We start from the raw sequence: 6,652 nt of genomic DNA, 5'->3' as shown, positions 1-6,652 counted from the left end.
CTCCTTGTGTAAGAGCACAAAGAATGGGGCTGTGGTGTTCTTCACTTCTCTCAAAGCACTCCTGCTCACAAATAAGCACGCATTTTGGCGTAGCTGTTTTGAAGTGGAATGAGGCTTTATATGACTGGATGGCGTAGGAGTCTCTCCCTTACTAGTGTTGGGGGCCTCACTCAATTTTCTTTTCTCAGATTCTTCTCTTTTCATGTGAGCCACATCTAAAGCATGTATCTCCTCTGGAGATAAAGGAACAAGAACCACCTTCTTGTCATTGGCAATGAAAGTGTATTTGTTAGACCGTCCAAAATGCACCGAATCCACATCAAATTGCCAAGGCCGACCAAGCAGCAAATGGCATGCTTGCATGGGGACAATATCACAATCAACCTCTCCATGATAATCACCGATGGAAAATGACAAACGAATCATGGCTGAAACCTTAACTGTCCCGGAATTATTCAACCATTGCATATGGTATGGATGTGGATGGCGACGTGGCTGCAAACCAAGCTTCTCAACAAGCAAAGCACTAACAATATTATTGCAGCTCCCACCATCTATGATGAAACGGCACACTTGTCCTTTCACTTTGCATCGGGACTGAAATAAATTATGGCGTTGTCCTTGTTCAGCAGCAACAAACTGAGTGGAAAGAACTCTCCTAGCCACCAAAGAAGGAGATGGTGTATTCATTGTAGAAGGCTCCAAATCAGGAAAATCAGCAAGCAACTCATCAAAATCAGCACTAGTAATCTCATCAGAAGATGGAGAAATAACATCTTGTAACATGTCATTGTGAGCAAAAGTTGGAATAGTTTGAATGGCTAAACAATTCAGACCTAGCTCAAATGTACCATCCTCAGCTGAATACTCACAAGTATCAAGATTTAGGTCTGCAAATACATTGTTAAACTCTTCATCCTCTTCACTTTGAGAATCATAAGAACCATCAGCAAGTGCAATAATGGTACGCCGATTGGGACATTCAGCTTTCACATCCAATTGTTTGGAAGAAGTTCAGATCTAGTATCTCCACGAAAGGAAGATTTGGACGTCGCAGCCCCTTGCTGCTGTGATTGAGGCCATGAAGTAGAATTTTTAGGAGAAAAGGAAGCCTTATGTTTGTAAGACATAGCAAGTTGCCTTTCAGCCCTCTTTGCAAAATGAACCAATTCTGTGAGAGTTGTGTAATTGGTCATATCCACCTTATCAGCAATGGGCTTATTGAGACCAACCAAAAACCTAGCCATAGTTGATTCCTCATCCTCAGTTATCCCTGTACGAAGTAAGCACATTTCCAATTCTTGAAAATATTCATCAACACTGCGAGTACCTTGCACAAGACGTTTCAGCTTCAAATGTAGATCACGAGAATAATATGCAGGAACAAAATGACGTCTCATTTCCCTCTTCATGTCTTCCCAAGTTATACGGTCATGCCCAACTCTATGATATTCAGTACGGATCTGATTCCACCAAGTTATGGCATAGCCTTTGAACTCAATAGCTGCAAGCTTTGCCTTCTTTTCAGCAGGGTATTCATACAAATCAAATATTTTCTCCACTTTGGTTTCCCATTCAAAATAATCATCAGCATTCTCCTTGCCACTGAATGGAGGAATGGACACTGTAACCTTGCTCAAACCATCATCATTGTGATGTCGTTCATGATGACGCCGACGGTGATCACCATAACGACCACGGGCTCCAAAACGGCCAAAGTTGTCACCACCATGATCATCATATCCACCACGGCGACCATAAGGAGCACCTCCATGTTCAGCACTATAATTTGAAAGCGTTTCAGCATCAAAATTAGTAGGATCACCAACAGGAACACGTCGTGCACGACCAAAACCAGCAGCAAATTCTCGGCCACGGCCACCTGCAAAGTTATCAAAACCAGCAGCAAATCCTCGGCCACGGCCACCACCACGGCCACCAGCATCACCACCGCCATGGTGATCATCATCCTCATTATCATGAGGTGGAGGTTCCCCACGCTGTTGCTGAATGGATTGCTGAAGTTGTTGCATTCCTTGCATCAATTGACGCATTTGTTCACGCACCTCCTGAAGCTCTTGAGCAGAAACAGTATGGGAAAAAGAGTCTTTATTACCAGCCATGTTAGTAACAAGGAGACAAAAAATAATAGGACAATGAATATGTGGAATCACTCCCTCACCACTTACAAAACAAGTTCTTTCTCTCCCTGAAAAGAGCAAGAACCGTGGCTGCAATCTGTAGTGGAAGAGTGATTGTAACAGCGATGCTGGTGCAACAACTCACGGTGCTTTTAAGTGGATCTTGGTAGGGTAATATGTAAGTGGAATGCGCTGAAATGTAGTGATGCAAAACCGAATAATAATCCAAGAACACATGTCTAAGTTGCTGAATATAAAAGAAAAGATGCACAAAGAAAGGAACAAGATGGAGGAAGTGGATAGATGAACTGGTTGCACCAACCAAAACTTGTTGCTGCCCAAACCCCTTTTGCTGTGCTGAACCCAATTCTCTTTTATTTCTTTTCTTTCCTTTTTTTTAAAACAAGAACTTGTTGTTTTCAGTCCTTCTTTTGACCCATATACATCTTTTCTTTTAACCTTTGTGACAAACGCAGCACAACTTTCAACTAAAGGGGCGCATAAGGATCAATTAAGATGGATGGCGCAGCACAAAAACAAGAAACTCGGGTGGGGAATTTGTGGCGGGTAGAAAACAAGGGTGGGACGGGTGGGTTTGTTTTTTTTTTATATGCAGCAAGCAATGACGATCAGAACAAGGGTGGGATGGGTGGGTACATGCAGCAAGCGATTTGATGATTAGAACAATGATAACAACTAGAACGATGTGGGAAAAAAAAATTCAGCAACTAGACAAGTCTTAAAGGATTAAAACTCGATAAAGCAAACTACAAAATCAGTAGCACGTATGAATTTGGGCTGTAGGTTTTCTTTTTGGCTATTAGTGGACAGTAGGTATATGAACTCTATCCTACCAAAAACAAGAACAATCCTACTGAGGAAACGGAGGCTCTGTTACTAGATGATATGCACACGCCTATGCAACGCGTGTAGCAAGTTGTGTGGCCCGATCTTCTCGTAGGATCCGTGAACTTGATAACTTGTCGTTGCGTGACCTGGTGAAGAGGCAGTGCACCACGAGGCTGTCCACGCGACGAACTACCGAGACAATCACCCTTCCACGTACCGACAAAACAGCCCACGCAATCATGCCCTATAGACGTGAAGGCACGAACTGGATGAACCGCAGTTCGGCGTTCTACAACTCCCTCAGGAATCGAAAGAACAAGTGTTGCAAGCCTCTCAAGACTCACGCATAAACAAAACTCCACGAGTTTGTGTATTCTGAATTTAGTCAATCAAGATCTGACCTTTCATTGTCTAGTACAAGTTACATATAGAGATAGGGGCGTTCAGCTTGGAGTAAATGGCAGCATGCGCATGCACTAGTGGATTTTGTGGCTGGTTCGCGCGTCTTTCAGCTTCTGGCAGCAGTTACTAAAATGAGCATAACTCTTTATTGGGAAGTCCAAATAATGAACCGTTTGATGGAATGGAAAATAAACTTGAAGACGCTTCCATCCACATATAGAACACCGTCTAACTCCTTGTATTCTGTCCACGGTGATGCTTGGAATTCGTACCATGTGTCAGTCATCTAGCTTCTGGTTGCATTCCCATGCAAAGGTGATGAACCACCATTTTATTCATGCACACCATAGGCTTCTTGGTTCAAATGTCCAGAGGCTTGAATCCATCTTCATCCCATGCTGGTTCATACACTCCATCATTCCTAAGGACATTGGAACAAGAACTCAAAAGCATAGGCTCATTCAACATAAACTGATTATTAAACATAAGGTTAATGTTCACCTGAGAATGAATTTCCTTCTCCAATTGTTTAGCTCTACTTCTTGTAATTGGACCAGCTATATCAATTGGAGTTTCATGTGAAGATGAGTGAATGCTAGGAATGTCCTCATTATGGAGCCGGCATAGTTATTGGTGAAAGCTTTTGTCAAGTCTTCCCAAGAGTCAATTGTTCTAGGCTTGAGTGACTCAAGCCATGTTAGAGGCACGGGTTCCATACATATGGGAAAATGGATGACTTTGGTGTTGTTATTGCCTCCGGCTGCCTGGACTGCCAACGAGTAACATCGGAGCCATTGAATTGGGTCTTGCTTGCCATCATATTTGGTGATTCCTGTTGGCTTGAATGTTTCCGGTAGTCTTGTCCTCATTACCCGAGTTGTGAAGGCAGGAAACTGATTGTAGTTGTCGACTTCTCGCACGTGTCGACTATTAATTATTTCCCGTAGATCGTTGAAATTTGATACTTCATGATTTTTCCTGATGTGGTGAGAACTTTTTGCGAAATTGGTGTAGCTGACCTCTCTAACATCTTTTTATCGTACTGGAGCTTCATGTTTGCTCAGTCCTTGGCTATGTTGCCTTGGTTGGTTGACTACTTCATTGTTATTCCTTTGTGCTTCGTGGAAGCCATTGTTGACTACAGCACCCCTATTGCCCTCTCGATGAGCCGAATTGCGAGGAACAGATGGGATCGGTGATTCCATATCGAGTAGCTTGTAAGCTTGTTCTGCGAGTTGTGCAATTAGTCCGTTGCCTCGCTGTGCAAGTTGAGCTGTCATTTCGTTGTCTCTGTCTCGAGGTATGAGAGTTGATATAAGGTTGATTGAGGCAATTGCTGCAAGTAGAGTGTTGTGCTCTTGAGCTTGTATTGCGTCAAATGCTCTTTCAAGATTTGTGATGTGGATGTTTGTAGCCAGCATTTGTCGGTGTTCAGCCCGAGTAATATTTTGCATCCTTCTCTAGTTTCTTTCATCAGAAGTTTCATCTTATGGGGCATTAGCTGATGACTCGTCCTTTGAGATGTTGTCGAGTTGTGCTATCCGTCGAGGAGTTCTCTGTTGGCTAGTACCTACGTTGTTATTTTGAGTAATGACAAAGACTTCTCTGTCTGGGTAGTATCTTCCAGAGCTTGATGTTGTGATTTCTGTGGAACTTTCCTCGCGGCTTGAAGTGAGTGGGACACCTTCCTGGTATGGAAGGTTGTCTATATGAGCGATGAGGCATGACTCGTAGTCGCGGGCGAGGAGAGATGGTCTCATTCCTAGCCAGTGAATGAATTTGCCTTGCAGTGTTGAAGTTATTACCAGACCTTGGGCTGGTCCTGATAGCGGGATCTCTGGGACGTAGTTCGAGTTGGAGTCGTCATCCTTTTCTTCCCTGTATCCGATTTGAGTTTGAGTGAGGAGACCTTGATAGACTTCGGCTGTGTTGCGGAGTCCGTATGGGAACCGCTTTCGAGTCAAAGTCGAATTGTGAAGTGACTGTGATCGACTAGTCCGAACTGGGGTCGAGTCTCAGCGTAGTCGAACTCGGTGTTGTTGATTTTGAAGTTTTGGTTTTTCCTGACCGAATCCTATGTTTTCGGCTGAGAAAAGCTTTCGTCGAGAGGTTTCTTCTCCTGGATGTTGATGATTTGGCGCTAAAACAATCCAGCACCGTTGGTGATGCAGAGCCAAGATCCGAAAATGAAAGTTGCGCCTGCCTCAAAGGTGAAAGCAGGCTTGATAATGACAGGTGCCATTGAACTCGCGTAGAGAAACTCGACGACTTCCCCTACCTGGCGCGCCAGCTGTCGGTGTTTTAGACCGGCAACCCGCCTAGGGGTTACCCTAGGTGGTCTTTTGTGCGGTAATGGGCCGTCGAGAATCAAGGAGTCAATGGTGACGCAAGGGACATGATTTAGACAGGTTCGGGCTGCTAGATCACGTAATACCCTACGTCCTGTGAGTTGACTGTATTGAACTTGGATGTGTTGAAAGAGTTGTCTTTGAGGGGGTCCCTGCCCGCCCTTATATACTCGGGAGGGTAGGGTTACAAGTTTGATTCCTAGTCGGGTATGACTACAGAGTTCTACTCGGTGTAGGCCGAGTAGTTTCCATATGCACACCTAACTAGTCCGAGTGGGATACGCTTCTTGCCGCGTAGCCCCCTAGTCTTGATTATGTCCGAGTACGCCCCTTAGTGGGCTGCACAGGGCCTACTCGTGGGCCTTGGATGTATGCCCGACAGGACCGAAGCTAACTCGTTGTCTGAGTCACTTGCGGGTTGCGACTGATCTTTATTAGGGGCATCCTGCATGGTGTTTGCTTTTAGTGCCTTTGCTCTTAGGACCCTTTTGACTCTACTGTATTTTTCCTCCTTGTCCATCTTGATTTGTTGTGTTGGCTCAGACGAAACAAGCTGCCCTTCCTCTATGGCTTCGGTCTCTGTGGTGGCTCTCTTCTTTTCCTATGGTGGCATCGTGGGTTCGTTGGTGGCTTAGACCGCGGTTGGCGCCAAATGTTGGGTCCTAGCTCTCTTCTTTTCTCTCGAAGCTTGCCTAGCTTTGGGCATCCCAGCTGCCTTGAGTTTGTGTGCACCTTTTGTTTGTACTTAGAGCCTTCTCTGGTGCCTTCGTCCTCGGGGCAGGAGGTTCTGGTGAGCTTCGGGCATCACGTCGTCCCCAGCCACTTGCCCCGAGCTCACTCAGCTTCGGTCGTGCTTGCTTCATTATTGTACAGAATGACAGTAGGGAAAAGGTTACCGGGTTAGGGAAACAT

Source organism: Setaria viridis, chromosome 9 (assembly GCF_005286985.2).
Source record: "Setaria viridis chromosome 9, Setaria_viridis_v4.0, whole genome shotgun sequence".
Taxonomy (NCBI): Eukaryota; Viridiplantae; Streptophyta; class Magnoliopsida; order Poales; family Poaceae; genus Setaria; species Setaria viridis.
Note: the sequence above shows the minus strand (reverse complement) of the source record.